The sequence below is a fragment of the Diceros bicornis genome, chromosome 16, assembly GCF_020826845.1.
Source record: "Diceros bicornis minor isolate mBicDic1 chromosome 16, mDicBic1.mat.cur, whole genome shotgun sequence".
In the NCBI taxonomy this organism is placed as follows: domain Eukaryota; kingdom Metazoa; phylum Chordata; class Mammalia; order Perissodactyla; family Rhinocerotidae; genus Diceros; species Diceros bicornis.
Genome location: NC_080755.1, coordinates 52,592,848 through 52,611,995, shown reverse-complemented (window position 1 = coordinate 52,611,995; position 19,148 = coordinate 52,592,848). Strand labels below are relative to the sequence as shown.

The following is a 19,148-nucleotide window of genomic DNA, read 5'->3' as shown; positions in this document are numbered from 1 at the left end:
AACATTGGTTTACAACATTATACAAATATCAGGTGTACATCATTGTATTTTGACTTCTGTGTAGACCACATTGTGTTCACCGCCACAAGTCTAGTTGCCATCTGTCACTGTATTCACGTGCCCCTTTACCCCTTTTGCCCTCCCCCAAACCCCTTTCCCTCTGGTAACCACCAATCTGTTCTCTGTGTCTATGTGTTTGTTTGTTGTTGTTGTTGTTGTTTTTTTTTTTTTTTTTTTTTTTTTTTTTTTTTTTTTTGTGAGGAGCTCAGCCCTGAGCTAACATCCGCCAATCCTCCTCCTTTTTTGCTGAGGAAGACGGCCCTGGGCTAACATCGGTGCCTATCTTCCTCCACTTTATATGGGACGCCGCCACAGCATGGCTTACCAAGCAGTGCGTCGGTGCGCGCCCGGGATCCGAACCAGCGAACCCCGGGCCGCCGCAGCGGAGCGCGCGCACTTAACCGCTTGCGCCACCGGGCCGGCCCCTGTTGTTGTTGTTTTTTTAATCTTCCACGTATGAGTGAACTCATATGGTATTTGGCTTTCTCTGTTTGACTTATTTCACCTAGCTTAACACCCTCAAAGTCCATCCATGTTGTTGCAAATGGCAAGATTTCATCTTTTTTATGACTGAGTGGTATTCCATTATATATATATATGACTTCTTCTTTATCCATTCAGCCACTGATGGGCACTTAGATTGTTTCCAAGTCTTGGCTATTGTGAATAATGCTGCAATGAACATAGGGGTGCCTATATCTTTTCAAATTGGTGTTTTCGTGTTCTTTGGATAAATACCCAGACACAAGATAGCCGGATCATATGGTAGTTCTAGTCTTAATTTTTTGAGGAATCTCCATGCTGTTTTCCACAGTGGCTGCACCAGTTTACATTCTCACCAGCACTAGAAGGGGGTTCCTTTTCTCCACATCCTCTCCAACACTTGTTATTTCTTGTCTTTTTAATAACAGCCATTCTGATGAGTGTGAAGTAATATTCATTGTGGTTTTGATTTGCATTTCCCTAATTATTAGTGATGTTGAACATCTTTTATGTGCCTGTTGGCCATCTGTATATCTTCTTTGGAAACATATCTATCCAGATCCTTTGCCCATTTTTTAATTGGGTTGTTTGTTTTTCATTGTTGAGATGTATGAGTTCTTTATATAGTTGGGATATTAACCCCTTATTGGATATATGATTTGCAAATATCTTCTTCCAATTGGTAGGCTGTCTTTTCGTTTTGTTGATGGTTTCCTTTGCTGTGAAGAAGCTTTTTAGTTTGATGTAGTCCCGTTTGTTTATTTTTTCTTTTGTTTCCCTTGCCTGGTGAGACATGATATTCAAAAAGATACTGCTAAGACCGATGTCAAAGAGTGTACTGCTTGTGTCCTTTATTTTAGTTCTGTTTTATTGTTTTAAAAGGGATTTAAGGCAGCATAAAAGATGGCTAAAATGAAGGAACATAAAATTTAAAAGTAGCTTTTTAATGAGGCAAAGGAAAAATAAAGTTAGAAAGTTAAGATGGAGCAGGACTGAGTTTATTACATTAGAAGGCATGTCAGATTGTCTAATTGGTCTGCTAGAAATTGCTCACAAATGTGGTTTTAGGCTTTCTGGCAGCCACTGTGCGGAGGAAGGAATGACCAGTTATAAGATGTACGGTATCCATGATCAGTGGGTAAGGAAGACACACAAATATCCTTGATAGGAGGCCAGGAGGAAATTTCTCTCATGGGTCTTCCCAATTGGGATGGGCTACCATGTTCTGTAGGGAAAAACATTACTGGCAACATCCATACCGTGAACCCAGCAACATGCATCACAGGGCCACTTCTTTTCATGTTCCTCACACCAGTGGTAATGCAAAATTCAAGGCTTAGCACAGCCTTGCACATGAAGGGGCCCAGTACATATGTGCTGAATTAGTGAATGAATAACATAGGGCAAGGACCTCTTGGGTAAGAAGAGCTATTGAGAATTCCATATTCCTGTAAAGCCCAGAGTGAGAATTCTTGTGTCATATTATAATTCTACCCTACCCACACCCATCCCTCTTCCCAAACTATTTTAGATGGATTTGGAAATAACCCTAAATCCCGCTCTGGCTGAGCAGGAGTAACTGGGTTGTAATGACTTTGTGAAGAAATAACTTAGAAAAAACCCCCTGAGAGGGGGTGTTGGAAGCATGACTCAGGAAGGGAGAGTAGAAAATCCTGACTGGTCATATCAAGTGAACATTTATTAAGCACTGACTGGGTGCAGGGCATGAGCACTCTATTCAGCATGATCCTCTGGGGGGTGTGGATGGATGGATGCGCCAAGGTGGATGAGGTGAATAAATAACAGTTCCAGTCTTCAGGGACATATTGATGTTATAGATATGTGACTAGCTAGCTTGATGGAAGGCAGAATGCAGTAAGTGCTACATAAAAGAACAACAAATGAGTCATACAGGGCACAGAAGGTAAAAATGAATCTGGCTGGAGAAATCTGAGTGAGCTTTGAAGGGACAGAAGTTCAGGGTGAGATACAGAGATATAAATACCCTTGGAAACTTTGAAAGCTGCGAATCTTTGGGGATCGACAATTATAAATGTAGGTCATGTCGCTGTATATGGTCAAAGAAATTGTGAGGGTGAGGATAAATGAGAGCAAATCCACTTGAATCTTGGGGGAGATTTGGGGCCCTGCAGTACTACGAGCCACAGTGTCAGGCTTAGAAGCTGCTTGCTAACCCTGAGCTACAATAGGAGAGGCTCGTAAGAGACTGAGATGCGTTTATGCCAAATCAAGCGAATTGCTTGGATACTGCCGTCTATGGGCGGAATCTCGGTGCGCCAATTCAGAGGAAGTGCTTTGGGTTTGGCAGACTGGGTCAAGTTCATGTTCACCGTTTACTGGTCATGTCATGTTGGGCAAGGTGCTTAAATTCTCTAGGCATCAGCTTCCTCATCTGTCAAGTGGGATGATCACACTAGTGAGGTTCTTGTGAGGACAAATGGAAATACTGCAGGTAATGGGCAGCAACACTATCTGGTTCACAGTCTCAATAACCGTTCACTAACAAAAAAGAAATTATTGTTACTTGCTGCTTTTGGACATGATTGATATCCTGACATTCCCTTGCACTCTGGCAGAATAACTTGTGTTCTTTAAAACAGTCAAATATGTGAACATGCCAAACTGCTGTGGACACTGGGAGGGGGAGATACGAACAGACTGAAGGAAAAAGATTGAGAATCCAGTGGGGGGTGCTTTACTCCATCCCCCTCCCAGCACACTCCACCCATTGGGGAGGGAGGGAAGTAACAGAGGAGGAAAGACATTAAAGCAAGAAGAGGTAGTAAGTATGTGGAGAACGTCCTACTTGGCATTGCCCTGCACTGACCTTCACAAGGGTCTGACTTCTGGGTGACTCCAGAGATTGCCATCTCTCCTCCTGACCACCAGAGGGTGCCCTGACTTGATCCTCTGGATCCAGAAGCAACAGAAACAGATGTTTGGTTCCCTTGCGGAATGATGACGGCAGGTCATGGCTGAGAGCAGAGACAGTGGGGAGAAGGGGCTAGGTGAAGCCAGGTCTGGACCTGGAGCAGCTACTGGGGTGCCAGGTCAACTTGGGTAAGATGCAGGCTAGGGATGGAGTAGAAGAATGGATCCTGGAGGGACTCGAGCCTGCTTCTGGGGACCAGTAGGGCAAGGCACTGGATCCACGCTTAGGTCTTGAAAAATGGTGGTGGAACCTCTTCGTTCCTTTGTTCCTTTTCTCTTGTCTCAAAGCTGCACCGTTGCATTATCTGACAGCTGCAGCAACAGGTTTAGTGGTCAAATGAGGGGAGGAGCCAAGAGGATGCCAGGAACCTGACAGCTGAGGGAAAGGAGGGATGAGGAGGACAGTAGGAATGGCATGGATGAATAGAAGGTAGGGTACGCCCGCAGAGAAAGAATAGGACAGATGATGGAGGTGAGGGACCGTGGGGTAAGAGAGAAGCTACACATCCAGTCCTTCCCTGGCTGGTCAAATGTGGTCACCCCAACCCAGTAGGCAGTGAGGACAGTATCTCACATTGATTGTACAAGGAATGGAGTTTGGTTTATAATGATTTCCCTCTACCATACTTATAGCAAAGACACTAGCAACTTACTGGTGGATATGAGGCTCTTAACCCCAAACTGTAGAGAAACCTGCTGTTGAGGAGGGTGTCCAAAGGACTTTGGCATCACAGTCTAAGCTGACATTCAGCCAGGGTACACTAAAAGGGTTATATTGTTTACAGCCATTATCCAAACTGATTGGTGGAGGACCGAGCCTACAGCCTGTTGAACATGTTGACTATCACCCCTGGCTACAGTCACATAATTCTAGCCAGCTATTTTGCAATGTGTGTTGTACATATCAGAGACGAAGCTGAAAAAAAAGAGAGATGGCTTTGTTCAACCCAACACCACTTTTAGAAAAGCAATCTGGATATAGTTCCTATGAATATCCTTTGGGGTTTCCAGAATACTTCAGTATTTTGTTCTGGATGAGGCTTTGTCATCCTTAGATAGTACCTGGTTCTTAATAGATAAGAGATTAGACACTGTCAAAGAGAGTACCTCTCTCACTAAGAGCACCTTATCAGAATAATTAGTCTGTGGGGATCGGTTTAAGTAGGTCCCCAAAATAAAACCAGTCTTGAAATGTACACTATCTTTAGCAATCATTATTAGTAAACTATCTAAGACTATGTATACTTTAAGAATTTTTTTAGACTTTTTAAAAGGACCATGTTTACTTTAAGGTGGTAAATATCACATAAAAGAAAGTAAATTTGCAAATTGATTAAGAAAAACTCACTCTTCCTCCTGTGTTTTCTCCTTTACTTTCACATAGAACACTTCACTTCTGCCAATTCTAGTCACCAAATGTATGGAGTTTTTTCTCCCACAAAGAGCAATTCTCTGCAACACCAATTAGGTGTCCTACAACTTAACTCAATTCTGACACTGTTTACCTGGAGATAGCATCAGATCCCACAGGTTAAAGGCTCAGCCCCATAAGACTGCCCCCACCCCCTTAGATGCCAATTGCACATCCAGGTTGTCACCTGTTCTTCTGACTGATCGGCTATAAATGAGAGGTTCCTGCGACCCTCTCCTTGGGTTCAATTAATTTGCTAGAGTGGCTCACAGAATTCAGGAACACAGTTGACTTACTGTTTACCGGTTTATTATAAAAGGATATGATAAAGGATACTGATGAACATGCAGACGGAAGAGATGTGCAGGTCAAGGGACGTGGGAAGGGGCACGGAGCTTCCATGGCCTCCCCGGGCACACCCCTCTCCCTGCACCTCCACTTGTTCACCAACCTAGAAACTCTCTGAACCTCACACTTTTGAGATTTTATGGAGGCTTCATTACCTAGGCATGATGGATCATTAACTCCATTTCCAGCCCCTCTCCCCTCTCCGGAGAATCAGGGGTGGGGCTGAAAATGTCAAGCTTCTGATCACGGCTTGGTCTTTCTGGTGACCAGCCCCCTTCCAGGAGCCCACTCAGAGTCACCTCATTAGGAAAAAACACTCCTATCACCCAGGAAATTACAAGGGTTTCAGGAGCTCTGTGTCAGGAACTGGGGTCAGAGACCAAATATTAGAACAAAAGATGCTCCTAGCGCTCTTATTGCTTAGGAAATTACAAGGGTTTCTCTGCTAGGAACCAGGAGCAGAGAACAATATGTATTTTTTTCCTATTATTTTTCACACAATCAATTTGGTTTAAACATCTATTAGGAAGGATGATAATGTGTTTGGCTAAATGTGCCTCTTTGGTTTCTCACCGAGAGCATGTGAAAACTGTCTAAACATGGGCTCCTACTTCAATGTTTTTAAACAATTTTATTGAGGTATAATTTGTGTATCATAAAATCCATTTGTTTTAAGTGTGCAACTATCACCATAATTCGGTTTCAAGATGCAATTCTAATATGTTAAACAGAAAACTCACCCTCATTCTTGGGCTAGATTAAGATCTTTAGGGGTCTGAAGCACTGAGCAGGGTTTGTTTGTCTCCCTGTCCTGATTCTCCTCCCTCTCTACTTTCCTCCTCCTTGCTTCCCTCCTTCCTGCCTTTCCTCATAGTGTCTTAAGTGCTCAGGGAACAAGTGGAAAGATAATCCCTGCCGTCACAGATCAGGAAGACAGTCATGAAAAACAATGAAAGAGATCATCACATTCTTTTGTGGAGGTGTCATTTCTGACAGAAGGGCTGTCCCGGGTATTATGGGGTCACATTTATCTCAGCCCCACCCCAGTTCTCGGAGATTTCAGGGCTTAGCTCCATAAACATTTACCTGTGCTCCATGCTGCAGGTACAAAGACGAATAGAAACTCATCCCTGCCCGGATTTAAGCAGCTTTAATTCAACCTCAGGTGACTAAGCATCACTCAGTGTTATTGGTCTGACTGACCTTGTAACCCAGGCCCAGTAGCTTGACCTTTGCCCGTGGGAAAGGACACAGCCCCCTCTTGTGCGCTCTCTGATAACGGGAAGTCTTTTCCTCTTTCCTGCTCTGGCTTGCTCCCTCTCTGTCTCCAGCTCTCTACTCAGAAGACACCTTCTCACTGAGGCCCTTCCTGACCACTGAGCTAAAATTTCAGCCTTCTCCCAACACACAGACTTCATAACCCCTCCCTGCTTGACTTTCTCCTCTTCCCTTTTTCACTCTCCAACACACAACTTATTTTACTTGTTTATTACATTGTTTATTCTCTGCTTCCTCCATTAGAGTGTAAGTTCTGTGAGGCCAGGAGTTCGGGTCTGTTTTCTTCTCTGTCCTAATCCTAGGGCCGGGTTCTCAGTACATAGTCTGTACACCAGGTATATTTGTCGAATGAATTCATGGCTATCTGATGCTTATTTCCTTCCCTGGTGCTGGTGCCAGGGTCCCATCCTGATAACCCCAGTTTTTCAACATCTCGGACGCAGCCTCAATCCCATCTCACTTCCATGCACAGGCAGGGCCTCAGTGTAGACTGTGGGCCAGAAGCTTTGATCACGCTGCCCCCCAGCTTGCAGCTCTGAACACTCTCTGGTCCCAGCTGCCTTGCCCCTGGAACTGCCTCACTGAGGAATCCGCTCCGACGTGTTGTTGCCTGTTCCTCCCCTAACTCAAACTGTTGCTGCCTGTCCTGGCCCAGGCCCCGGCCCCCAACCTCTCTTAGGAACTGGCCTATCCCAGTCTGCCCCAGTTAATTAACCTTCTCTGTGTGACAGCTTTACAAGACTGGACAGAAGGCAGAACACCCATGATGCTATGTGAATTAAAATACCAGCCAGTGGTAATGAACGACCAAGGATAGAAGAGTTACCCCACACCAGGCTGCATGCTTGAATCTTCCTAAAGAACTGTTTTGAAAGCAGTTGAAAAAAAGAGTTTAAACATTTTAGAATAATTACCCTCTCTGAAATTAGCCTCTTAAAAGTAGTCTTTAAAGTCACTCTTGTATAATCATCATATTTCTAGGTTAACTTTCCTAGTAAAATCTGGGGGTGTAATAACTCACTACCCTATTCCAAGCTCCTGGTCACCATCCCATCAGAGTTTTCAATACTCTCATTAGCTTCTCACTGAAAGAAAAAATTTTTTTTCTGCCCTAAAGTTGAGGCTGAAAATAAAGACCTCTGAAGTCTTCCACTCTAAGGATACCTTAGGCTTTTAAACACACATATAGCTTTCACTCCTGCCAGGTGCACAATAGATGATATAACTTTGGGGAACAAAAGGACACAGATTAGCCAGGTGAAGGCCAGGTGAAGGCTTTACTCGGGATTCTGGAGAGGCTGACACCTTCAAGCTTTATCTGTCTCTTGGTGACCGATTTCTGTATGTGCTTAGTGACAGCACATTTGGAAGCATTATTAACAGGTTTTATTTGTGGGACAAGACAAGGAAGGTCGGTTGAGTATAATGAATTTTAGTAAGTCACATAGAGCCCCCGTTGGTTCATAGAGTTTCCTTTTCATTCTCTTGGCAGAAACACATCAATCAGCTATTGGGAGAGGTTAGAATGGGAGTTCTTTCCTTGGGAATAAGACAGTAGGACATAAAGACAGTTCCATTCCAGCAGCCAGGAAAGGCTGCACGCTCTGCTGGATGACTCAGGGACCACTCAGCTGAACCCTCTTGCTGGAGATCCAAGAAAGTTGGCAGGCTTAGCTTCACCAGAGTCATAGAATAGAGTTTTGGGTCTTCGTTCTGCATAGAAATCCTTAAAAAGGGGCACCAGAGAGCGTGGAAACCATCCTCTACCAGCGACCTCTCTCCTCCATTCCCCTATTTTGCAGATAACACAAAAGGCAAGAGACCATGTCTTTAGATATTCTTGGAGGAACTAGACATTCTAAGCATGTCCCTAAAGTAGGAGTTAGGTTTCCTAGGTGGAGAATAGGGTGGGCCCTAAGAGGGCCTGGTGGTTGGCGTTGCCATATAACTCTCGGTACTTGCACCTCCCTGCTCCCCTACTCCCCGCACTCCATCGGAGGGAGCCAGGTGGTGGGGTATGCACTCGGGCCTCTTCGGATGTGTCCTCTCCTCCACGAAAGCAGGATCCCGCTTTGCTTGGACTACGTGAACTTTTAGGGGCGGCCAAAAAGTATCTGCGGTGACACGGATCCAGGGCAGTTTCTGGAAACGTGACGATCTCAACGCCTCCCTCGCTCGGTCCCCAGGTCCTGAGCTGCAGACTGGTCCTCGCCAGCCTCCGCCCCCACCTCAACCCCGCCCTCCTGCCGGCTGAGCTCGGCCTGCTGTCACACCTGATTCCAGCTCAGGTCCCGCTCGCGCGCTGTGGAAAAGACAATGTCAAGGTCCTGGCTGAGATTGGGCCCTTGGGGGGCGAGGCCGAGGGAGCGCGCGAGGGATAGCGGGCAGCTCCTCACCCTGGGGGTGGTTTGCGATTCCAAGCAGACAGAAGGAAGTCCCAGACCAGCTGGGGGTGGGAGGGCTGAAGGAGGTGGAGCCGCCGGGGGGGGGCGGTGCCGCGGGGAGCGGAGCCCGGCCTCCCGCCCCCGCCCCCTTCGGTGCCTTAATCTGGGCGGTGACACAAAAAGCTCCCGCTTGGAGCAGAGCGCCTGGCGGCGGTGTCCGACCGGGAGCGCGGAGAGCGGCCGGGCAGGTGGGGCGCCTCCCGAAGGGCTGAGCAGGGAGCTGGGGCTGCAGGCGCCGACGCCGCGCTCCCGGCGCCCGCCCCAAACCCCGCGGCGCGCGTCTGGCCGAGCGGGCGGCGGATGCACCGGGACCACCCGGCGATGCTGCCGCTGCCGCCGCCGCCTCTGTAGGAAGCGCCCGAGCCCGCTGCGGAGGGAGGTCAGTGAGTTTCCGTTTGTGTCTCTGCTCTGCCACTCCCGGTTCGGGGGCGGCGAGAGGGGCGCGAAGGGATGTCTGCGCCCCCACGGCAGCTGCACCCGGAGCCAGGGAAGCGGGAAAGGGGAGCTGCCGCCTGGTGTATTGGGGTACCTTTTGGACGGTGGATGGGGGTGGCGGGGCTGCAGGGGTCCCGGGGAGGGGAGCGCGGGGCGCGGCGGGGCGGCCCCGGGGTGCCGGGGAGGTGGTCCCTGGAGTTGCGTTTCTCCTGAGCGCCGGCGGAGTTGGGCTGGCGGCTGGGGCAGGGGAGCGGCGCTGTCGGCGGCGCCGCCGAGTCCTCGGATGCCCCCTGGAGCTCCGGTCCGAGGGAGCTCGTCTGGTGCCCGCGCCGCGCGCGCCCCTGGACATGCACGTGCGTGCGCGCGCGCCCCGACTGCGCCCCCACCCCGCACACACCCGGGATGGTCCTCTCGCAAGCCGCTTGTCGTGCGCCGTCGCCACCCCGAGAAGTTGCCCTCGCGCGCCCCTCTGCGGCCCCGGGGCCCCTCCCAGGAGGAGAGGGCGCAGTGGCGGGCCAGATGTTGGGGGGCTTTTGTGCAGACCCACGCGCCTGAGGCGCTTGCTCTTGGAAGGGCAGCGGCAGGACAAAGCAGGCTGGACTCGTGGGACGCGGCTTGGGAAGCAGCTGTCCCCGATCCCGCCTAGGGTGGGGGTGGGGTGGGGGGAGCGCTGCACGGTTTTGGAAAGAGTAGAGAAATCGGCAAAACAGAGGGACAGTGATTTGATGAGGTGGCGGACAGGGGCAAAGGAAAGAAAGGATGCTCGCGAATGTCGCGCTAGTGTGTTTGGGCGGGTAACTGGGCGCCCCGCATTCTCCTATAACCAGGTTTACCTAGTATGTTTTGCTAGTGTATATGTGCCCCAAGATGTTCTTATCCGCTTTCTCTGATTTCTTTCTTTCTGAGGGATTACAGTTGCTGGTAGAAGCTCTACCCCCAGAGGAGAACTTGGGGGCGGGGGGGACTGCAGAGGAGTGGGGGAAGGTAGTTATTTATCCTATAGAGACAATTAGGCAGCGTTACGCCCCCTCCGCGGCCCGCCAGTCGCCGCGCCTCAGCCGTCTGTCTCCACGTCCCCCCGGGCACCCGCTCCGCCGCTGGCCAGGGAGGATGCGTGGATTTCTGTCTCTGCTGCGCGTATCTAACCCTTACTGCATGTATTTCACTGCAGGCTGAACACAGCTCACGCTCAATTGTGCTTTCTGCTTCTCAGCCTCTTGCCTCCCAAACGCGTACCATTTTCACTTGATGTCATCACGCAGAAGGGGGTGAAAGGGACTCGGTGACAGATTCAGGTAACCCTTAATTATCTGGGTAGCCGCCTGGGTGTCTCTGGGTCATTGAGGCCAACAGTGTTTGCACGGGTCTGTTTCGGTGGTTTCTGCATCACACCATTCCATTGCTGTCTGTGTGGAAGAGGAGGGGCTGCTGAAACTCCTGGTTCAGAGAAAGAAATTGCAAACGACTTTAAACCTTCCTTTTGAAGAAGTCATTGGGAGCAGGGTGCTCGTGGGGTTGTATAAATTCCACCTGATTTCCTTTGATGGGAATTTTGATACAGTCAATGCATAGGCACATGTATCTAAACGTGGGGTTTGGGTATGTGTATGCCTGCTTTCTTATCTGTAGCAATATATTTTGGCTAGTCTATGAGTGGGATATCGTTTGTTGAAAAGATATCGTTGTAAGGCTGATTATAAATTTGGCCAGGGCTCAATTAGGGCATTGGTCAACTGTAGTGACCTTCTTACGAAATAACGTCTTTCCTTGTAATAGTGTTTGCAATATCAAGAGGGATATGCCAGTTGTAAGTTACTAGGAGGAGGAAGGGAGGGGCAGTGGGGGAGCAGAAAGAGAATAGAGAAAAGGAAGCTTTAGTTAAGTTTCCATTTATGTAGCAATGACCCATTAGGCTCTCATTCTGCATTTTATCTTTAAGTTGTTGGGTCTTTTCCAAAAACTCTGGCCTGTTCTTTTCTTTCCAAGGATAGTTCTGTTTTGATGTCAGTCTAACCAGATCAGGGGTTATCTTGATAGAGCTCAATAAAAATGTAACCTTCAGACGGAGCAGGGCACCTTGGCATTGTCTCCTAGAGGGCAGAGTCCTGGCGTCCTACACAAGTAGCAGGGAATAAGAATGGTTATGGAAATGGACTCGAGGTTTACCTTGTAGGAAGAAGGTGTTGCTGAGGGCCGGAGGCTTCTGGTACTGTCTTGCACTGCAGCGGCAGCATCACCGAATCCGTGGTAGGTTCTCTCTTCACCATTTTTCCCCCCAAATCCCTTGAAAAATAAAATTTAGAAACTTGAAAGATTTGTCATTCACCTCTAAGGTAGTTTTGTTTTGCAAGGTGACTTTAAAAAACCTAAGTGACTCTGGCATTTATCCTTCTACTCAGAGCTTTCAGGAATCTTAGAAAGATCAGTTTTGTAATGTGTTAGGGTAGAGGTATTTTGACAAGTAATTTCTATGTCAGCAATAATGCAGGGTGTGTGCTGTGTTCCTGCGAGAGGACAAGCCACGTGATGGGGTACTAGAGAGTATAATAATGCAATAGAAACAAAGGGTGTGGTTTTTTTTTAATAGAAAAAATAAATACCTCACACACAGAATTGCACATGGGAGAACAGCTGCCTGTACATGTAAATGCATGTTCAAGAACAAAGATAGCCACGGTGCAGTGTTAGGTTTTGCTGTGGTTTTGAATTGTGTACAGTAAGAAATCATAATAAAGTGTTGTATTGATGTTTAATTTTTTTTTTCTAGGTGGAGGCTCCCTGCCCCCAGGTGTCTGCAGGAGTGTGTTTAGCTTTAGGTTGGACGAGCCCTAGAGGTTATTAGACAACCTTTGCCTCCTATGCCTGAGTCCTTTCTACAATGCTCGTTTGATTCATTCAATAGCAGATGTTTATCAAGCACCTTATAGGTAATAGGGTCTGTGAAAGGTGCCAAGGGGTGGGGTGGGGGAGCGTGAAGACACAAAAATGAACCGTCTGCAGGGAGCTTACTGGGTGATGGAGACATGAAGGCCCGATTCCGGTTAAGTTTAATGGAAGCTGGACAGAGAGGAACAGAGTGGTATTAGACTTCTGAGGAGGGAGCATGTGATCATTCAGTCTCTACTTGAATACCTCTTTCAATGGGGAGCTCACTACTTTGTAAATGACCGGACCTGTTGTCAGAAGGTGACCTTTTCTTCATGGTCTTTAAACTCGTCAGCTGGTTTCTACATGAATGGTTAGATTTCACCACTGTTGAGAGGTCATTCGTTTTCATTCCTTATTCCCTCAGAGTTGTTTGAACCTGTCTGTCCTGTTGGCACCCTCTACATTTCAAGGTATTATTCAGTCTTTGTTGCACATGAATTTTGAAACAAATTCTGCTATTCTGTATTGTCTGATTTAGAAAACAGATGTGGGGATGGGCTTTTGCAGGGTTCTATCTCTTTTAAACAGTGATGTATCAGCAAGGTAGGTTAGGTTATCCCACTGTAACAGATAACCTCCAAACCTCAGTGGCTGGATACCGTTTCTTTCTTTCCCATGCTGTGTGTCCAGCGTGGTCAGCAGGTGGGCCCTGCTCCTCAGAGTCACTCAAGGGCCCAAACTGATGGAGGTATGATCTTGAATATTCTTGCAAGATCACTGCAGCTTTGGAAAGGAAACCAGAGAATCTCGCTCTAGTAATGACATGATCTGACCCATAAGTGACTCCATTGCTTCACCCAGAACTAATCCTATTACCTCATTTAACCACAATTCCATGTTTATGGTACTGAAGGAGGGAGAACTGGCTATAGGTGAGCAGCACTAGTGACTTCCACAAGTGATGTGCCTGGCCGAGGTTATAGAGTGTGTTCCTGTTGGGCCGAGCCCAGTGCTTTGTGGGCATTGTTAACATGAGTATTGATTGAATAAATGAATCATAAATATCTTAAAGAATCGGGTCCTACTTCAACCTGTTCCTTACTGATATGTTGGTATTATATTTCCTAATATGATTGTGCACTGGTCATGTAATAAAAAATTATGATTTTCTCTTTTTGCCCGCTTTGTGTACTTGTTTACTTGGAAGTGCTAGGCCAGGAGATATTTCCAAGTCTGGTTCTAGAAGGTTCGGGGCTTAACATTATGTAATAGAGAGGTGTTACTTACAGACTTTCTCTCCCTCACCATCTGCCTCTTGTCTAAGACTTGCCCAGGGGAGAAAAAGAACGGCAGTGGGCCTAGCGTCACCTAGAAGGTGGCCTCCTGCAGCAAAGACTGCAGGGCAAGAGATAGGACCTAGAGCGGGCAGGGATGGGTGTAGGTAGCCTTGGGTCACCCTGTTGTTACTTTGATGTTGAGAAAAAGCAGTTTGGGTAAGAGGCTGTTTCTGGTCACAGGACTAATAGAATACCCAGAGAGTTCTGAGGCCTTTCCATCTTCCATACTCCCATCAGCAACCGTGTTGGCTGTGAGGGTGGTAAGTTTTAAAGCCTTCCTTGCTGCACTGTCCCTAAAAATAGTTAGGTGGTGTGGAATAGGCATTGCAGGGGGCTGTGGATTAAACAGTTGGTGGCTTGTAGAGAGATTTTGCTGTGGAAAGTACTGGCCACTCAGATATCTTTGTTCATGTGATAAATGCATGCCTGGATTAGAATTTTTAGGATTTGATAAGTACTTTAGCATAAGCATGGAATTTAACAAAATAATATTGCTCCTAGCTCAATAGTCACATCATTGAAGATATTTTTATAAAGACAGCTCTCCGTAGACAGGTGATATGGTAGCAAGACACAGTGACTAGAGGACATGAGTATTGGCCTAAGAATGCAGAGGCCGCCCTTTGGTCCAGCTTCACTTGAGTGACAATGTATTGCATCCAAAGGGGTTCTGATGTGGGAAATGAGCAGCTAAGAAACCAGCAGGAAGAACCAGATATAGACCATCCAAGACTTCCAAGAACCGATTCAGGGTGCCTATGGTTGGGCTAGGGATGAGGCACAGCCTGAGTGAGAGGGAAAATTAAGCCTGAGGGACTAGTCTTGAAATATACTTGGGAAGCTTGAAAATACATTTCTGTATTTTGTTTGGCCTCTGAGTGTCTATCACTTTAATTTCATAATGAAGTTGGCCGTCCAGGTAGAGGACACTTGTGGAGTGAAGTGGTTCCTGGCCCTGCCAGTTGCCGTGTCATGGAAACCCGAAGGGTGGAAGGCATTGGTTTTCTTGCTCCTTCCCTCATGGCTTTGTGAGCTACAGTGTTTGTTCCAGGAGTCTGCCTCAATAATTGAAGTCACAATTTGGATAAAATAAGTACTTGTTTTATGTTTCAGGATTTTCTACTTCTAGTTGACTTAGTGTCATTGTACGATTTAAAGAGCGAGGCCTCAAGTAGTGCATGTGTGACTTACATTTCCTTTGGGTGGTTCTTGAGGCCTGTGATTGTCTGGCCTGGACCCTATATGGCTGCTGAGGCCTGGATACATTTTTTGTAGAGTCGTGGGGGGCTGCTTGTGATCTCCTGGGAGTGCAGGGGGTGAGTAGGAAAAGATGACTTATTTACCACTTGAGTCATTAACTCCTGCGTAAATAAACCTCATGGCAAACATCCTGCATGATAAAAGTGATTCTAACATCACATGGGCTTCCTGGGGTATCAGATTCCATGCAAGGAAGGGATGGATCAAAGGCACGTGTGCCGCTGATCTAGATTCGCAGATCTTCGAATGCTGTGTTCTGTGCTTGTATTTTCTTTTCCTACTCCCCCTACACCCCCATCTTACTCCTCCCTACCAAGGAAATGTAACTTTTCTGCCTCAGTTTCCATTTAGAAATCCAGATAATCAGACTTAATGCACTCCTCACTGAGGTTCTACGAGAACTGATGAGATTTTAATTATCAAAATCTTTGATGCTCAAAGATTTCAAGTTTGAGAAAGACGTTGAATACTTTAACAGAGACTGTGGAAATAGAGAGCATTGTTATGAATATTGCTGTTTTGCTTACAACAGATTAACTCTCTCCTTAGTGACAGTTCCCACATCTCCCTTGATTTCCTTCCCCACTGCTGCATCCTAGGCGAGAACCTTATTTCTCTCCGAGCTATTAGAGTGGGTACACTTACCTCCTGTCTTTCCCACCCCCGATCCGTGTCACAAAATATTGTCATCCTTAGGGCAGTAGGCCATTTTAATTGTTCATTCCCTTGCTTAATAACCTTCAGTGGCTTCTGTGTTTTTGGGATGAAGTTTGTGTTCTTTAGTCTTTCCTTTAAAGTTTTCCTCAGTTTGACCCCAGACTTCTTGTCCAATCTTGACTTTTGTTCTGCCTGACTTTAAAACACCACATTAGCTGGCATGGTTAAGCCACTATTCCCCAAAAATGCTTTATATAGCTTCTTTCTTAATTCTGGAATATTCTGTGGCCCACAATGTCATCTTCCTATAACCCATCGTTAAAAGTGCAACTCAGCTCTTAACTCTTCTAAAAATCTAACTCCATCACTTTAGCCCTCAGCAATCCTTCACTCCTCCAAAGTTCTCCAGCAAAATTGCCTCCATCTCTCATTTCGTTCAGCATTTATTCATTCATTCTACAAAGGGCACTTATCATAGACTGTCTTGTAATGTCACCTAAGATTCAAGTATCTTTTTCTTTCTGTTTAATTGCAAAGAACAGAAACCCATTCAAGCTAGTTCACATAAAGGGAGGTATATTGAAAAGATGTCCCAGGATGTCTTTTGTCATCAAGCCGCATATCACAAGAGTCCTAGTGAATGGGACCTTCCAGTCATTGCTCAGCTGGGGGAAAGAGTGAGTGAGGGGTACACTTCCCTCCAAGGGGGCCTGCGGCCTGGCAGATGAGATTGAGAGACTGAAACCAGCAGGATCTCAGTTCTCTTGCAAGCTCCTTGAAGATGAAGACTGGATGAGGTTTGACCTTATTTTGTATTCCCCACCATGTTTGTACATAGTAAGGTCTCAGTAAATAATCATTGACGAATCTTTGACAGCACAGAAATGATTGTGACCTACTCTGATAAAGGAATTATAGATGCTTTTAGCCTGTAGACTTCAAAGAAGTTAAGGCAAGAGAAACTTATTTTTAAGACCGTCCCCTATTTGCATTAATATTGATTAAATGTGGAATCAAATTAGAGTTGCCAGGATGCAGGGTGCATACCAATGGTTGGGAGGTGAGCGTTCTCATTGAGGGTCATCATTCTAATAAAATGAGTTATTATTGATGGTCCGTTTTTCAACTTTAGTTTGCTGCTTCTGAAACAACAACAAAACAAATGAAAAAACCCCTCTCCTTGGTGACATATAGACAGCAGCATTAGAACTTTATATCCCACTAGGCCACCCCACAATCTAACAGAGCAGATCCTGCTGTTTGGGTTCGACACACGTGGGTGACAATTGCCCACACTTGCTGTCACATCTCCCTTCACAATTAACTTGTGACATAAATGCCTTTGTGATAGGCATCTGGTTTACCTCACCCCTTTTGATTTTGGAATACACGTTCACGTGACAGAAACTCTTCTTTAACACTCAGAATGCTTGATCATTATGGATAGTGTTATTATGAAAGAGGAAATGTGTTCAGCTGCTTGCAGAAGATGGCCAGGAATACGTTCACATTAAAATAATGTTCTCAGTTTGATGGAGAGTGAATGGAACTGAGATAAATGTCTCAAAAACAAAGTATTCGGTGTGATATTCTTTTGCAGTTGTATTGCTCTAGGGTAGATTTCCAAATTGCTTCGTTGAAGGTTAATAGGAGATTAAAAGTGGTAGGAGAACATGTGGATAGACCTCTGTATTTTGTTTAGAGAATTTGCCTCTTTGTTGCATGAGATGTAAGGGTTACTGTCATTTTAAGTGAGTAATAGCTAATTCAACCATGCAGGTAGAGAGCCATCCTTAACTGGGGTAAGTACCTGCCCATCCACCCCTGCTCCACCACATTAACTTCAGAAACCTAAGGTAGGAATCCATCTATTCACCAATGGTGGTGGGTAAAATAGCCTTTGAAACACTGAGCATCAATGACTTAAACCCCGTATTAGGTATACAATTATATTTATTAAATTTATTCAAATATTGAGTGCCTGCTGTTTGCCAGGCACAATTCTACACAATTCGAACTAAAATCCTTGTCTTGCTGTAGCTTAAGGTATGAATTTAACTCATAATTAATTTGGTTTTCTGCTTTTTTTGCAATGGCAAAGCTAAAAGAGAAGAGAATAATTCTTGATCCCTTAGCATATATGTCCACCTTACTTGATCCTAATTCAGTTGAGTGGTTTAAAAAAAGGAATTTTTGAAGAGAGTTGGGTTTGGGTTCAAATGTGAGCTCTGCTATAATGACTTTGAGTCAATAAGGTCTGACTGAACCTTGGTTTTCTTCATTTGGAAAATGGAGGACAATCAACCTCCTTGAGTTATTGTGAGAGTAAGTGAGAGTATTTATATAGACTGCTTAGCGTTCTGCCTACACCTTGTGAGCACAACATAATGGTAACTATTTTAATGTTCATTTTATTTGGCATCTACCATCCACCAGTCTTGGTGCTGGATTCTGGAAATCTTGGGATGAATAGTCATGGGCTAAACTGTAGAAGCTCTTAAATTAGCCAAGGAGATAGCCACATCCAAATAACTACAGCCTTTGGCATTTATATGAGGTTTTCTTTTGTATGTCATTGTCATTGTAGTCTTGTCATTGGAAAGTCTTTGTAAAGCTTTGCTTAAACACCGTGGAGTTTAAAAGTGATAGATCTCAAGAGGAAGCTGTGAGGTTCTAAGATAGCAGGGAACTCAGGCCGTCCTTAAAAGGTACCAGCCTCCTTTCTCCTTGGACCTCACTCCTCCAAGGCAAGCAAAGGACCTCCTATAATGGGCCTCCCTTTCGTAGGGTCTGGTTTCTTGGGGGTAGAGTGGCCCATTGACTCACTTTGTTCAGGACTAAGTGAATAGCTGGGTCAAAGGACTTTTCATTTTAAAACAAGAACAGTCCCCGGAAAACTGGGACAAGTTGGTTACCCTACTTAGGGGTCCTGTCCTTGTTCTGTGATAGTTTTTTGGCATCCTGAAGCAGGCTTTGTGGACATTTTACATGGTTAGAGGTACAACCAGCCTAAAGAAGAGGCAGGAGAGAACTGGGCAAGATAAAGCAGGAGAAGGCAGCTAGTTTTGTTAATCCCTTTATTTATGGCTCTGCTTTTTAGAGTGGGATTTTATCATCATCATCATCATTATTATTTCAAAGAAGAGAGCTCTTTAATAAAGGTGAGAAAATTAGACTATACAATATAAATGTCAAGTTAGTAGGATCTTTAAAAAATTCCTCTTAAACAGTGGTAGTTGCTATGCCTGGTAGGTTGTTGCACAGGGCTTGGTACACAGTAGGCACACAGTAAATCCTTGTTGAGGGAGTGGTGGAATGAATTTAATCTTCAGAAATAGCTCTGAGGGCTGCGTTGCTGTTCAGACTGAGTTGCTGATTGTTGTAGGGTTTCAGTCTGGGCCCTTCCATAGCTCATTTTAAAATGCATAAACCTAGATCCGCTCTGGGTTCCTTGCTGCACTGATATTCGGAGTATATTTATGTTTGAGCTCTTGTTGACTGTTTTATTTCTTCTTGGTAGAATCATACGACTCTAGCAGATGAGTTGCTTCGTCTTTTGTTGGCGGCTAGGATGCTCTGGAACGTGCTCATGTTGTAAGCATGACAGTAGTGTGA

General features: G+C 45.8%; 1 protein-coding gene across 10 annotated transcripts in view; it reads left to right on the top strand.

Moving 5' to 3' along the window:
* Positions 1 to 9,089: 9,089 nt before the first annotated feature.
* Positions 9,090 to 19,148, top strand: part of RNF152 (ring finger protein 152) — a 68,866-nt gene continuing 58,807 nt past the window's right edge. For 2 of the 10 annotated variants that reach the window (XM_058557245.1, XM_058557247.1), the window contains exons 1-2: positions 9,109 to 9,355; positions 10,583 to 10,706. The gene's annotated coding sequence lies outside the window, so the exon portion shown is untranslated. Of the gene's footprint in view, positions 9,356 to 10,582; positions 10,707 to 11,584; positions 11,659 to 12,178; positions 13,458 to 13,796; positions 14,824 to 19,148 lie in introns of those variants that run through there. The other 8 variants (XR_009222464.1, XR_009222461.1, XR_009222462.1 and 5 more) reach the window with 8 other exon arrangements.